At 41.0% G+C, this 17,118-nt stretch overlaps 1 protein-coding gene across 1 annotated transcript in view; it reads right to left on the bottom strand.

Annotated features, from left to right (window-relative positions):
- Positions 1-17,118, bottom strand: part of LOC306958547 (SAM and SH3 domain-containing protein 1-like) — a gene marked incomplete at both ends in the record, with an annotated part of 517,789 nt that overhangs the window by 96,907 nt on the left and 403,764 nt on the right. The gene's annotated exons all lie outside the window — the stretch shown is intronic.

Here is a 17,118-nt window from a genome sequence, read left to right as displayed (position 1 = left end):
TGGTCTTTTAAAATGCTCTGGAGGCAGAAACAGACTTCACTCAGTCCCAAACCTCTGCTCTGCAAGATAACCACCCCATTAACAAAATGGCAATAGCCAGGAACCTAATTGTAGTCACCTATTAATTCCATCTTTTTAAATGATGGATAAATAAAGGGAGGAAAAAAAAGGCTGGATTTTATAAGTGGCATTAGAAATCTTAGTAAACTTCAGGCATATATGCCAGAGGGGGCAGGGTTGACTAACAATTTTTGGTAAAATAAGCATACAGTTAACTAAGCCCAAAACAAGGAATGGAGTACTTCTGTTTCTCTTGTTGTCTAACTTACGTAAGAGCATATGTTATTGTACACATTCCTCAAAAAGGCGTATGTTACTGTTTACATTCTTCAAAAGATAACAACCTATACTTTGTGTATATATTCTGATACTCTGCAGCTTTGTTTCACTGCTATTATCAGTAAACAGACGCAACACAAACATAAAACTGTCTTTAATATTAAGAAAAAGCTAAGCAATTAAGAAAACATTTAAAAATAATTATGCTAATAGCATACCTAAGATGCACTGCAGAGTTAACATGAGCTAGGAGGAAATCTCTTCAACAGAAACCACATCTTACACAAGACATTGCCATCTGAAAAGAAACAGTCCTGTTTTCTGTGTTACGACTGTGCAGAAGAGGCAGGTCTGCTCTAACAAAGTATCAGTTCCAGGTAATTGGAACAAAACACTCCTTCTTCAATCAATGCTGATGCCTACTAAAACTGACTTGCAAAACACACTTCCTACTTTTTTTAAAGCACATTTCCACACGCCCAGTAGGTATTGAACACTTCCCAGAACGGTTCCGCAGAAGCATCTGCGGTTTCTTCAAACTAGTGTGTATGGCACAGATGGAAAACAACTTGTGTATCACTTGCTGGAGCAGCAGAAGCAAAATAACTACAATAAATACACACATACACACTTCTCTATATATACTTACTCATTTTTTACTGTATTTCCTATCTCTCAACCTGCTAATGATCTCACATGGGAATCTCAACTGTTGCAAGATTGAGTTCCTTAGCACAAGAAGATCCCACTTCTGAGACCTTTGGACTTAACACAATTTCTAACAGATAGCTTTCCATGCCACTGGGAACAAAACACTGGCATCCTCGAGAGAGACTCCGCAGCCTATCTTGCCTTGGGAGCAGTGGGCAGCAACCACACATCTTCTCCACGTAATTCCTCCCAGGCTGTCACTGCCCAGCAGACTGGGTAAGAAAAGGACTCCCAAACCCACCCAAGCCAGTGGCCTCGATAGCCTTGGCTGAGCACACAGGTACTGGTGCTATGCAGCAGGGTGTCTTCCACAAGGTCTGCATGCTCTGCATGGATAAGCAGCTCCACTGTGTCATGGGGAATAACAAGCACCAAGCAGAAAAAGTAGCCCACAAACATAATCTTCAATTGTTCACTGCTGCAGGCAATACAAAAACCTGCATGAGTTTCAAAGAGATGACATGAAACCTGATTTCATTCCATCCCAGCACACTGGGACTTTGTCAGTCTGTCTCCTTCCTGAACTCTGGACACCTTTAAATTTCATGTAGTAAATTTACTGGGGAATACATGAGTGTAGTTAAAGATTATACAACACGGCAGTTGCTACTTTAAAAAGTTACTGTAATGACTCTGAAATTGAGTAATGTACTTCAAATCCGAATGTATCAGGTGAGCTTCTGTATAGGTAAGTCAGCTCTATTGCAAGTGGAGTTAAGATTGGGTAAGGCAGCAGACTGCAATGCACAAAGGATCAAGCAAATCTTTGCAAATATTCTCTTTTCACATATTTTGGGGTGGGGCTCGTGGAGCTTTCTGTAAAGGATCTAAAGGCTTGTGACTGTCTCTAGAGGAAAATGAGCTTGGTGACAGCTCTCCAATTAAACTCTGCAGACGAAGGGCTGTGCCACTGCAACTGAGCATGTGATGGTAAAGAGCAGCCAACAGAGAAGTGACAAAGGCCATCAGTGCCACAAAGCCTGGAGAAACTGACAGCACTTCAATCAAGGCACAGGATTCAAGTGAGGGGCTGAGCTCCAAACACAACTCATGACAACACTCCAAAGAAGACAAGTCCCATGTGAAAGAAAACTTAACATACCGAACAGATGATAGGCCATGAATTGCTTGGAAAAGAGAAGACCCCAGGGAGACCTCATTGTGACCTTCCAATACGTGAAAGGAGCATATAAGCAGGAGGAGGGTTTATGAGGGCAAGGGGGAATGGTTTTAAACTAAGACAGAGGAGGTTTAGGTTAGATATTAGGAGGAAGTTTCTCACTCAGAGGGTGGTGACGCACTGGAACAGGCTGCCCAAGGAGGTTGTGGATGCCCCATCCCTGGAGGCATTCATGGCCAGGCTGGATGTGGCTCTGGCAGCCTGGTCTGGTGACTGCTGATCCTGCACATAGCAGGGGGACTGAAACTAGATGATCGCCATGGTCCTTTTCAACCCACACGATTCTATGATCCTATGAAAATATGATGCCACAAATGTAAACATTTGTATTTACATCTCAACTTTCCAGAAGGTTGTAGTGGAAGATATTGATTCATCTATTTTTTTCTCTGTAGCAAAGACCATTTCTGAGTTTACATGGAGGATTATCCCAAGAGCACTGCTCTTGTCCGAAAGAAAAACAGATCCACAAGTCAACTGAAGCCAAAGACAGCAAGTATTTCATACCCAGCAGCATCTGTTCATGTCACACACATGGAAACAATGCCACAACTGTACAATCATGTATCTGATTTACATTACCTCAAATTTTCTCAGTGTCTTAAATGCATATGATTACCTCCACAACCCACTTCTATTCTATTAAGTACTACTGAAAATATGCAAAGCTAAAAAAAAATAAAGTTTCATTTTTCTTCCTTTTCCTCCTGCACTGATGACAGCTGAGAGGACCTACATGAGAAATCTGGTGATGTCAGACTGGAGATACAAGTAATCAGAAGATGATTTCTGAACTCCTAGATTCTTGCTTGTCAATGCCTTGAATGGAACGCTTCTCCAACCTGCTCCAAACTCCCTCACAGACACTGCCAGTGTGCTTTGTGTTCCAAGTCTGTTTCCGAGTGAACCGAGTACAAAATACTGACATGCAGAACTTTAAGAACTCATTAATCTCCCTTGCAAGGCAAAGGTGGCAAAGATAGTCATAAGAATTGTCTAAAACATTCTAAAAACTCCCTAATTAATAAGACAGAACAATAAAACCATTCATAACTAACAATACTTTAAAGAGATGTTACCCTGATGCATAAAGAATGAAAGCTGATGTTGATTTTCAGTTTCCTTTGCAAACCAAAACCTATAGGATTTTTAAAATAATAGAAATAACAATCAAAACTCAGTTGTTTGCTTATTTCCTTTCTTCCTTATGCATAACCCGACAGTGTGGGCTTGGTTCCAATACAAAAACAGACTTGAATCAACACTTCAGTTTCACAGCTATGAAAATAGCATACAGCTATTTGATACCAAAACTAACAAGCCAGTGTAACTTAAAAGTAAGCCTTCAGTTATGTGCCACTAAGTCCCACTTTGACACAGGGGCAGTCCTATATTTGAATTAGCTTATGTGATCCTAATGGAGAATGGCACAGCTTTCAAATACATTCTTACTGATGTATTGGTAATACAGCACCCACTGTGTGCTCTTCAGTGCTCTAGGTCAGTAATATTTGAAAAAACAAGACTTCATGGCAGCTCTTTTTCTTTTACTACGCATTTAACAGTTATTAAAAGCCCTGCCATGAAAACTGCTGTGCACCAGTTGTGTTTATTGCCACACAAACTGCAGCATTCAAGATATGTAATCCTACTGATTTTCTCTGGAGCAAAATATTGTAAGCAACAGAAATATTCATTACAAATACCATTCCTGAAATATCTGTATTTGTAAGAAGCAACAACGTGTTTCTCCTGAAACTCTGCTACTTCTTGAGACATTTTCAGAAATAATCTGACACTCGGAAAAGTGAAACGACCCACTAGTTCTGAAGGGGCAAACCTAAAATTACTACTTAATAAAACGTTTTAATGAAAACTGAAGTTACCTCAGATTTCCAGTTTTGGTAGTCAAACAACGCTCATAAATTTCCATCTTATAATGTATGCATACAACATTTTTTGGCATCATAAAACAGAGGGTAGAAGATGAATTACCCTGGAATGCCCAGAGAATTAGTTCTGATATGCATGTGAATACCAGAGGAATCCATCGAGATTCATGTTAATGGAGTGACTACAAAGAGGAGCTGGAATGATCTGACACACTTATTATGAAGCTAAGATTTACCGGTCACTGCACATCAGTTAGCTTAATACACTGGCAGAATCCTTTGTGTTTGACATCTAAAAGTGTAAAAAGAAAAATGTTTTGTCAGCAAGCTTTGCTGGCAGTAAAATTAAATAAAAATACATTCATATTTGAATAATGACAACGGTATAACAAAAACTGCCAGGACAGGAGGAATAACTGCCTTTGCTAGTAACAAATGTTTTGTGAACCTGGGTATGCACCTAAATCCTAGGCATAGCACAGCATATGTTCTCTCTGCTCAAATCTCCATGCAGAATAAGAGTTTTAGAAGAAGACAAACAAACCAACAAAAAGCAACCAAACCAAAAACCATCGATGACAGTTTGTACTTCACTACCTCAGATTCTGACAGAATATTACAAAGCTGCACAGTCCAGCCCATCCCCCTATTCTAGTAGCTACAGATGCCAGGCCTTGGTTATTAGACAAATGCACTCATTCTCCAAGACAGGGGGTGGAATTCATGCAACTGTGAGAATCCCTAACTTGTAAAATAAATGTGAATGCTATGAGCCTGTCAGGTCAGACAGAGGGGTCTCCAGCTGCATATGGCAATACAGACGACAGCACACAAAGCAGCCACACAAGTTACAATCACTGTACCCACTCCAGCTATGGCCACAGCACAGGAATAATCTTGGAAGGTTAGGAACAGCTCAGAAACCGGCAGGAAAAATTTGACTACTGATCAGTGTATATGGAAAGGACACAGCCAAAGTGAAGATGGTCTTTTGCAATGCTCTGCAATCATGTCCTGACAAAGGCATGCTTTTGATCTTCTCAGCCCAAAATGTGAAAAATCCATTTCCATACTTGAGACACAGGACTACTGTGTGGAGAATGGCTGTAAACATGAGCAGCTTATTTCTGGCACTTCAATCTTAACAGGGACACCTACCAAAAATGTGTGGAACATGATCACAAGTTTAAATACCACCTTTGGTTTGGATAGCTGTAAGGAGTACAGAAATGTAAGCCAGAATGTGGTCCAGAGCAAACAGGCTTGTTTGGGCTGGAGAGAAGGAAAATGGACCAAAAAAAGGTTGTGAAATGGGAACATCTGTGGAAAGGGAACATGTTGAAAGCAGTGCTTTTCTTATGCACAAACAAGACTTCACACATTCAAAAAGATCTTCAGAGGTAAGCAGAACTAGCCTACCTGGACAGCAAGGGAGGCTCAGGTTTCCATCAGACAACTCTGAACAATGCACCAGCCCATTTAACACTTTTTCCCAATGTGGGCTCAGAGAACCTTGTGTATACTGCCCTAACCAACCGTGATGTGGCTATTGCAATTACAAAACTAAGTTTATTTTCCTCCTCAGATCACTGCCATTGTTTGCTTTTTTTCCTTTCGCTCCCCTGCCCTGTTTCCCCTTTTTGGGCTGGCTGTGGAACTGCCATCCCCATCGTGGACACAAAGCTAGAGATAAAACTGTGACAGCACCTTCTGCACTACAAATTGTATGAACACATGAATTTAGGCCTCTCATCTAAAAGAGACTGTATTTCACATTCTTCCACAGTTCTTTGTAAGGAGGCAGACTTGTATCAGGAACACATCTTTCCAAAATAGAGCAGTTACATTTCCACACACCTCTCTGGGTAGCACTTGTATACATTACAGTAATGCAGACTCAAATGAAGAGGGCAGTCATCCACAGGAAAACCTGCAGAGCTTCATGATAATTGTGTACAGTATTGATTTCTGACTCTCTTACCTGTCCTTTGCTAGCAATGTATTTCTGCCAGGAATATGGTCAACTTTTTGCATTCTGGCTTAGCTTCAAAACAGCTGCTGCTAAAAATATATCCAATAAGCTGCTACAAAAATGTCTCTGTCTCTTCCTAGGGCTCAAAAAGGACAATTTTCCATTCAGGAGAAGAAACAATTCCGCCATACATAAAATGGCAAGTTCAAAGTCAATCTTGACAGTCAATGGGGTCAGAAATGTGAGTGAGAGAGAAGAGGGAGGCCAGGGAGCCTCACACTCATCTTGATATTCAGGGGAAGGCATAAAATACTCAGTGTAGGAGTCATGACATTTTTATATTGAGAACAGCTATTTTAGATGAGTTGAAGGGTTGTCATGGTTCCCTTGACCTCTCTAGCTGGATGTTGAGAGAACAAAGAAAACACACAGATCACACTGATTCAATGGAAGGCTTTCTGTTAATTTTTATGGCATCCGAGCACTGAATCACTAAGTTATACGGCTTTACAGATGGTTATAAAAATAGATCTAATAACACTGTCACTCAGCAGCATATTTTAAACAATTTGAGATTCTTTACAATAAATAGAAGGCACAATGGTGCAGTCTGACAGAAAAGATTTTGTATAACTTACTTGAAATAATTGATATAGCCCACTAAATTCATAGTACAGTCTCTCTACACCCAGAAACTTTATCACACAGCCGTGTAACCTTTTTCCATTATATACGATATCTTATCATATCATTAAAGCAAGAGAAACTCTTCCTCTTTTCAAAGCTGTTGCAAATCAAACACTTCCTTCACCAACCACATCACCATCTTTTCCCCCTCACTTTTCATTGTGAAGTCCTGAAATCTCCAGGTGTAACAAAGCACCTCTTAAAAGCATTACAAACGTGATCTACTTTTCCTCCCCATGGTAAATTAAAATCAGTGTTTCTCTCTCTGGCATGCAACCAAGGAAGTTTTCTATGCAAAAAAACCAATAATTCATAAATAAATAAATAAATAAATATAAATATATGCTAAAGGAAAAAGTTTTATCTATGCAAATGTACATTCCAACATACTTATAAAGTGGATATTTATCAGAAGCAGAACCAGCTCTTTCAGATGCTTGTTATCTGACAGACAAGATTATATGCAGATTTTTTGAATAAAAAGTTTATTCAAAGCATCCTTAAAGTCCAGCTTCCCTAATAACTGTATATTACCCTCCACCCTCCTCTCCTCAAGGTGATCTGCAATAAGCTCATCAAAAACCAGATCAGAACTCTTAGTTTACAGTAATAACTGCTAGGCCATCCCTACTCACCCAACTGGCCTTCAGTCAGGCACAGGTAATTGCTGCCAGCTTGTAAAGCAGCATAAATGAACAACTCCTCAAGCCATGCAAGAGCTGCACCTGACATCATCTATCACTAATTTGTGTCCCTGTTTATCACTGCCTCCTCCTTTCACACACTGCATTTGCCAAATCTTTTTCCCACATTGAATGGAAATGCATCCCTCTGTATACATCAACTGCCATGGCACCTGGGAACAGAAACAAATGATATACAGAAGAGTGACAAGAATTAAGAATGAACTAGATGTTATTAAAGCATCATTACAGAGATGGAGATGAACTTGTTTCAGCATCAGGAACTTCAGCACGCTAGGGGGTGGTTTCAGGTTTGGGTAGGCTAAAGTCTGATGAAATGGGTATACAAAAAAACAAATATCTTATATAAGGTGATGGGATAAGTCCTCACCTCAGTGAGCTGGACCAATCAACTGTAATAGTGTATAAGGTCTCATTAAAATTCTATCTTTTCTATCCAGTTGTAGCACAATATGACAAACAAACAAACAAACAAACCAAAACAAAACAATTCTGTGGCAGGTTGGGTTCTATGCAACTGAGTTGTGAACAACTCATTAAAGCAGTAACCTGAAAAAGAACCCTAAGAACTTGCAAAACATGCAAGGAAGAAACAATAAGTTGGATATTTAAAGACAAAGCAACCAGAGTAGACGACTGCATCCCTGGACAACTGAGTTAAAAAGCCAGTAAGTTTGAGCTCACAGGCTTAGAGTATCTGGCAAGGGGCTAAATTGCATGGTAGACTCAGAGAAAATAAACCTTGGTCAAATTTATATCCAAGTGTAGTCAAAACAAAAATTTCTTCTTTATACCAGTGTTCACACAGGGTGACTCCCTCTGAGCTGGATGTACTGGTGAAATACAGTAAAACAATGAAATACACTAAAGCAACTCAATGAACCAGGAAGCTCTGCAATCTTACTGAACAGTGATTCTGCTGTATGAAATTCTGATTTTGTTTCCAATTTCAATTATGGGGGGGAGAGGGGAAGTCAGAAACTACTATAAAATAGGGGCTTAACTGTGAACAGACTCTTAGGAGCATGCCAAGACAATCTTGTTTAAGGAGTAGGCAATAATTTTTCAGCTGTTTCAGCAGCTTTATTTGTCTGTAAGTCAACCTCCATGCAGGAAAGACATCCAGAGTATTAATACCATCTACTGATAAGTACATTGATCTATTTGCTTTACAGAATTTCATTCCAACCTAATCCTTTTGATCTTGAGATGAGCATGTATCAACATCATAAATAGCAATGAAAGCACAAAACTTTGGATTCGTAAAACTTATTGCATCAACACATAGCAGCAAAAACACCCACAGCACCACACTGCTTACTTATTTACTGCTCAAGCTTGAAGAAATTTTTGCCCAAGATGGAATATATGCAGGTTCATATTAGGGATGCATACAATAGGCGTACAGGTAATTGTCACCACATTACTCAAGGGGAAAAAAAAAGTAAAATAATTCTTTCTCCAACTTGCTGGTCCCTCATTGGTTTCTCCCAAACAAAGCATAAATTTGTTTTTCTAGTGCTAAGAAGTTCTCTCAGTCTTTAAATTCTTTATGGAAGAAATGGTATATTATTACTGTGCTAGGTGCTCTATTAAAAAAAATACTAATAATAAAGCGAGAGTGAAAAATACCACCTCTGACGTGTCTCTCTACTTGTATGTCTATCCCAGCACCACAGCAGTAAGAATATCTCTACCTTAAACTTTGCTATCCTTTTCACCAGGAAATAAGTTGCTCAGAAAAAGGAAAGTTCACTGAAAGAAATCTCTTATCCTTCTTCCTCCCCACCCCTTTTCCTGGCTTCCTCAGTACAACACTGTTTCTTCTCCATTTCTCTTTTCTAAGGTCTGTTTTCCCCCCTTTTTGGGTACCAGGCTTCAGGTTCAGCACAACTCTCCAGCCTGGCTCTCCTGAAGGACCGCAGCATCCGTGGCCCAATGAGACACCATGGTGATGGCTGTGGGTACACACTGAGCAGATGTGGGAGTCTGTCACGGCCACTATGCCCCACGACACAAGGTGCTGCGTATCCAGGGACACAGACCACCAGTGCAGAGGGCAAGGAAGCTGTGGGCCCTGGAAAACAAGGCTGCCTGCTTTGTCTGAAACTCTGCTACTCTTCCACTCTTGTGATCTTTCCTGCTGGAAATTCAGCAGCTAGCAGTCTGGAAGATGTATTCAAATCTTCTGCGTGCTTGGAGATTAACCTCTCCTTCACTCCTACTGCTTCCTGACAGGCAGTGTTTTACCAGAAAAGGAAACAACCATAATTGAATATGGCATAACTCCATTTTTCCCCAAGTAATCTTAACAGCAGAAGAAACAGTTTCCTGCAACCTGCGCCAGCCCAGCTCATGCTGCCAGGGGAGACTGCCCAGCCCCGCTGCCTCTGCAGCAGCCTCCCAAGGACAACCTCACTGTGCCCACATCTGGCCCCTGTCAGCCGGTCCCATGTGTCCGGACAGGGCTGCAAAGAGGCTGTGGTGAAGTGCAGCGAGGCAAAGAGAAGCCTAACAAACCCCAAAAACCCTGGAAAGTCACATACAGACAGGGCACAGCGACCTGTGAGGAGGGGAACTAAACACAAGGATGAGGCCTCACCAACTACACGTATTCTGCACCCCACCATGGCCACAAGCACAACATCAAGGGGCTACAAGCACGGAGCCTGGCAAACAATACATTCCTGCAGACTTGGAGCTTCCTTCTACTTTTAGATCTTTCTCACGTAGGTACATTTTTTTTTTTTTTGGGGGGGGGGGGGGTAAGGAAACAATCATGACACAAGGGATATTATTCTTGGAGATATTTTGGTTCTGAAGGAGAGGGCTTATCCCAGTTTGTGTGTGAGGCAGGCATAATGACAGACGTTATTTATGAGGAGCAGTGGCAATAACAAGCATGCTTAAATAGCCAGCCTGCATTTACACAGGGAGCCAGAAGCAGAAACCAGACAGCAACACGGTTAACTTCACCACTGATCTCATTTACTTACTGCGTGGGCTGTTCTTAGCACATCTTCCTGCTTTTAGCTTAATAAAATAATACCCATAAACACAGTAAAAACAGAAAAACTGACTCTGTATTGAAGCACTTCAGTGAATTGCCAGGTTCTGACTCCAATACAGCACTACCAATGCTTATTCTTAACTGCCGCAGGTAGCACAGAGCTGAACTAAACATAAAACTGCTCATGCAACACTTCATGGTGCTGGGCTAAGGCTTTATCATTTTAACTAAGCATCATGAAGTCTCTTTGGAGAGTGCTTTATTTAGGAGCAGTAATGCACAGCTATCAGGGGTATTTGGTTCATTTAATTAAGTTGAATACAATTATACTCCAGTGGGTCTTAAAAATGCAAGAATCTATTTAAATATTATTTAGATGCGTATCTTTTAACTACCACAGACTGCACAGGGCTTCCTGTTTATATCAATTAGGGACATCAACCTAGCAGTAAGAATTTTCTCTCTTGTCAGTGTATAATCCTTTCTGCTCTGGAATCTGGTATTTTATTTGCACATTTTCCTTCAGCTGTGCACAGAGATGTGCATTTTGCATTCCTGTGCGCCTATATTGCTTCATCACTGCCAAAGTACTTCCTAATTAAGCTAAAGAGGCTCTTACTCAAATAAAAGAGAAATATTTCTACCTACCTACAGTGCAATTCCTACAGAGCCCAGGCTTGAAAAATTGTGTGGTTGCCCCATCTCTCAAGTGTTTCAAACACGTTTCTTTGAAGGAGCAACATGCAATTTACTACTTTAAGGAGCACCTTAGCAAGGACTAAGCCACGTACTTGCTTCAAGAAGATGCTTAATCCCATGGAGCTGTCTATCCAGTAATGTCTCCCTCTGATAATACTTATGCTTTCACTGGTCACTGAATGCATTACTCAACTGTTGCACATCATATTTTGTTTCACATGGGGGTGCATCTCTGTGAAAATCCCCACATGGTGAAAAAGAACCTCAAAAGCAGAAGCTCTCAGAATCCCACTGTCAATTAAGTATGTGAGAAATCACAAGTCTCTACCAAACCCAGTAGTTTGTTGTGACCAACCCAAGACTCTGAACCACAAGTCAAAAGGCTGCAAGTGTAGATAAAGACACTTGGACCTGGAGAGTAAACTAAGTTGGCACTTGAACAACAACACATCAACCTGAACATCAAAAGGAGAGTGTCCCGCAAACTGACCATTTGTCAGGAAAGGTGCCATGCAGAAGAAAAACATCTCACCTAACTGCAAAAGAGATTGTATGATGAGAAGAAAGCTTCCAGGGGATAAGTTCCCTCAGATTCTGCTTCTGAGATGAAAGTACAGCCTGTTGTCACAGGGAACACCAAGCCACAAACCCAGCAAGTGTGGCAGGACAAGCTACGTACCTGGGCCAATCTGAAAAGCCACAAGAACAGGAGGGAGCTCTCAAGGCAGAATGAAGGCATTACACATTACGCCACTTTTCAAAGTATGCACCATTATCAGCCCAAACCAGAGGACAGATAGTAATAAGCTACTTCACGCATGAAGAATTAGGACTCGAAGGGACATCTCTCACAAAGAGAAAGGAGAATCACACCTGTTGAGATCTCTCTTCCAAGCTTTAGAGGCATGACTACATATCAGGGCTGGTTGGGAATGAGTTACATATTAACAGGCAATGAGGGCATCGGCTGTATCCAGCAGCTCCCTCTCAGCCTCAGCCCCTTCTTGCTAGCCAGCCCTCTGCTCCAACTTACCCCCTCAAAACACCTGTAGGTAATTCCTACCCTGGCATTAACTTGCATGATTCACGTGCTCATTAACAGCTTAACCCACTTTACGTCTGTCCTCAAGCAAAATCAGAACAAGACGCAACCAACAAGACGCACAAGGGGCTTTGCCTTCTGATACCCCCCTTAGGAATGAAGCAAGCCCTGTCATTTCAGTGACACTCTGGCCCACCATCAGGCCCAGGCCTCCTCAGGGCAGCCTGCATGCTGACCTTTCCCTTCCTAAGTCTCAGCACATGTTCTGCTCATTTCCTCTCACAGAGGCTGCAACTCTTCCTTCCGCACGAGCTTCCCAAATCCCTCTTCCTAGTGGTTACCAAGCTACTCTTCTCAACTGGGATCCTTTCTCCACTTCTCTAGCCAAACAAAGACAGCTCTGGATACAGAACCACTGCACACTGCACATTTGCTGCATGACATCACCCATTTGCACACTGTACTAAATGCATTTTCCTACGTGAGGTGGAAGTCCGGAATAGAGAGAGTCACTGTTTTTTTGTTTTTTTTTTTTTTTTTAATATATATATATTTTTTAACTGCTCCAAATAGGAGCCCTACACAGCAACAGCTCTTCCCAAGAGAGGAAGGAGGGCCAGAGATGTAATATATTCCTCCTCACCTTCTCTGTGGCAGTTTGCACCATAAATACCCATCTGCAAGCACTATGCCATAGCTGTAATTAGATTTGGCAGATGAAAAAAAAAAAAAAAGATTTGTAGAATCTTTTGTATTCGAAGTACATTTGAGATGAGGATTAAAAACCACAATTAGCTTGGCAGAGACTATCTGAGGAACGTAGCAGTCTGCCAGAGAGGAAAAGCAACATTCAGGACTCACACCTCTTTCTTTTTTTTCAACTTTGGTAATTACAAACTCAACCTCTAATCCGAACAAACCCAATGAGACTCATCAGAGTTGAGTCTGCAACAAGGATCTGCAGAAGCATCCTTTGCCATTCTCTTCTCTGCATGAACACACCATATGTGGAATGAAGTAATTCTTCATCACCGCGCCAATATTCTGATTAGGTCCTTGACCTTATGTTCTCGGTTGACTTCCTGAGTTTAGACAGATATCATGGAAAGCCTGGGCTTCACGTTACCCGTCTGCACTTATATACATACTCACTTCCAGACACAAAACCTAAACAATACACTGTGGGATGTGTGCTGAGCAAGAAACAATGTACCTCACAGAGGTGACATACCCCAATTTCCCTTCAATTCCTTAAGCAACAGACCATGCCACCACAGGGGAGCGGGATGACAGAGGATTAGGCTGTATTTCATGCCTCACTGCAAAACATTCAGGTAGCAGTAATTAAAGAGGAGAGCAGAATTTTTAAGCTGAGCAGCCTCCACTGATGAAGCAAAAAATAAACAGATCTCTTCACAAACCTCTTAAAAGACTGAACAGAGTAAAACACCAGGGAACAAAATATAGTGAAAAATATGCATCTTTCAACTTTTATTTACACACTGCACAGAAACCAGCGTAGGAATACTACAAGCTGAAACAGCAAGAGAAATTTGGATAACTAAGAAGAGATACCAGGAACTGCCATTTTCTCCTACAACAAAAATACGACCTCAGAGAAACTTTAGAGCAATATGGTATGTAAAAACAAACAAAAACGTCCAAAGAATTTGCCACGTCTGGAGATTTCCAACGCACTCTGCCAGCAGGAAAACTTCCTTTACTCAGTCCTTTTTCTCCAATGAAATGAAAACAGACATAAGGATATGCATTCAGAGGGGGAAGAGAAAGCCACCTGCTTTTGAACTGAACTAGTGCTGCTGCCTCATTTGTAACAACACAGACCCTCCTGGCAGCACCAACACATCCCAGGTACTGTTTACAACCTTGGAAAACGGACTGCAGTCTCCAGCTCATGCATGTGGAAATTTGTTGTCCCTAATTCTTATATAAAACGTGACATAATCCGCACAAAACATTCCAAAGCACAGAGTTCTTGAAATGTAAACGTGGTCATCTTGAAGTTGGAAACCTGAAGACAGAAGTTAGAACCAACATGAAGTGTGCAGTGTCTCCACCCTTTTCCAGTGGTTATACAGTGGTTATTTATGAATTCTGAGGTGGGAATATGACAGATAATGGAGTGGAAGTCAGAGCCTGCAAGTTATGATGCATATTACATATGGATATAATTACTCTTTTGTTTAAAACATTTTTTTTTTTTTCTTATTTTCATCCTCACAAAGTACACATTTTGGCTTAAGCAGAAGAGTTACTGTGCTAAGCTAGCCAATCATTGAAAACCCACAAGAATAATCAACTACTTGGTATTAATGAAGACTTGGTTTACATTTACATGGTGATACTGCTAACAAAATGAATCTAAAAGTGGTGGTAAAAAGGAATGTAATGAGCTTCAATCCAGAATTAGAATCTAAGTACTCTCAATTTGTTTCCAACCCTAAGATGGTATAAAAAACTTTCAGTCTGAAAGGGTTTTTTTTTTTTTAACACAAGTCGGAATGCTCAGAAAGCTCCTGCTGTGAGACTGCGAGTACAAAATCCTGAAGTGATGGATGCATTTCAGAACTTGTACAGATATGGTTAAGAGAGGTAGAATGCAATGCCTGAGATCTCCACAACTCTGTAAACCCCACAAATTCTACAGCAGTGATATTCCACTATCATACATTATGTGTAGCATAAGACATACATTGTGAGTAGCAAGATATTATTCTGGCAAGCAGAACACCTTAAAAACCTAAAATGCCTTTTCCTGAAGTGCAGTGAAAGGCAATCAACCCTAATGTGTGTTTTCACTGAACCTCCAGCCGTGGATATACACTCACTTCACAAACATGCACTCCATCAACAGGGAGGTGCAATGCACCATCACGGTCAGTACTCTCCAATCCACTTTCCCCCTATCACAAGAGAAGAGAGCCAGCTCTGCACAGCAGGGTCAGCCTGGTGCCAGCGCTGGGAGAACCATAGAATCATATGACAGAACTTGTAAAGAAATGGCAAAAGGTGTTTCTCCTTTCTTCTTTAAAATCCATGAGCCATGCTTGATTGCAGTGTAAGTAAACTCTTGTGCCCTAGGCTCGTGACATTTTTATGAAAACAGTGAAGAAATTAGACTTCATCTTTCTTTGCACACCCACTGTACCTCCAGGAGCAAAAGAGATCAGGAACATCCAGCACCAAGATGCTGCTCACGTAATCTTCATTCAGCACTGCAGCAGGCGTGCTGATATTCTCATTAACACTGTTTGACTCCTGCCATGTCCATTACAAAGCTTTCAATGTATCACTTATTATTGTATTAAATAGTTACCTAATCTCCTTTATATGTGCCTCCCACACAACCAGAATAGGCCAAAGGCAGAGAACATAAAGTTTTAACACACGGTTACCAGAGTAAAATGCCGTTTATCGTCATAAATACAGTAACAACAATGACACTGAAAGAGGCATATTTATATTCCTGATAATTACACTCATAACCTTCTATGAGCGTGTGTACCCACGCACATAGGGATGACCTGTTTTTCACTTTAATTTTTTTCATCTGCAGGCCTGATCACATAAACTGATCTCAACAGCATGCTTATGTTGGTACAGGGCCACAGGGGGGTAAAATCAGCACAATGCAATGGGCCTGTAGCACAGACCTGAAACAGCACTCCAGTCTGACCGCACTCTGAGCAACACGGACCTCAGGAGCTTGTTCTCCCATTTATTGTACAACATTTAGTAAAGAAACCTGGAAATGATTTAGAAATCGTTTTATTGTATTCCTAAGCTTGTTCATCTAGTTTTCTGCTTAAACCTCGCTCAAAACTGTTCTCTTGGCAGGTTGCACAATTCTCAATCTCAATTTCAAACTTCTCACAGGCAACGTGCCTCTGGAGCCAGTATGAAACTCAAAAAGACTGACCAGGCGTCGTAAGAAATTGAACTGTTAGGTATTCCATTATACACATCTCCATCCAGATAGAAATAGCCTGTTATAACTTCCTGTCACAAAGCACAGAGGCACACAAGGAAGGTCTGCTGTTGCTTTAAGCATGGAAACGTTCCACTCAGTTCCAGGAGAGGAACACAAGGCCAGCAAGCACACTCCTGGCTCACATTCCTGCTACTGGACAGCAGCAGTGCAGCTCTTCTTGCTTTAAGAGCAGCTATTTTTCATAATGTAAGTTTGTGTTGAGAATTCCTGGATTTGAATGTGTTTTAGTAAATTATTTTGTGATTTTTTTTTCCTGTCAGGGATAGTCAAGCCTCATGAAGATAGAATAACTAAAAGCCTTCAATGCCTCTTTATCTCATCACACACGTGTACATGTACATACTTCTTAAATGGAGAATGTACTTTTATAGCAGAAATCTAATTGTTTATAGATTTGCACATGTTAAGCCTCATTCCTTTTCTATGTCTATTTCTTCACAAATAAGTGAAATCCAGATTCCTGCAAAGCAACCCTGCCATTCGCACAGTCACAGCCTCTGCCTCCTCCCACGGCCAATAAAAGACACAAAGCTGCAGGTTGTTAGTCATAGTCCAGGTCACGCAACAGCAAAGCAGAAAACTATCAGCAGCACTTTCTGTCAAAACAGGTATTGTTATCAATTATTTTTCAGGGTCATCATAAAGTACTTATTCATCTGGTATTTCTTAACCTACCAAAGCCCAACACAAAGTATACTCACCAGCCATTAATACCATGATAATGGGCAAAGTGGAAATGAACAAAGCTTGTGTCGCCACCTGAAGAAAAAGCTGTAAGAGGACCGAGCCTAAAGTAGAGTTGCTACATGATTGAGGCAGACTCCAAGAAGACACAGTGCTCCAGCATCCTCTTTTGCATCACACAGCCTC

The sequence above is a fragment of the Tetrao urogallus genome (assembly GCF_951394365.1).
Source record: "Tetrao urogallus genome assembly, chromosome: 2".
In the NCBI taxonomy this organism is placed as follows: domain Eukaryota; kingdom Metazoa; phylum Chordata; class Aves; order Galliformes; family Phasianidae; genus Tetrao; species Tetrao urogallus.
Note: the sequence above shows the minus strand (reverse complement) of the source record. Positions and strands in the feature narration are given on the sequence as shown.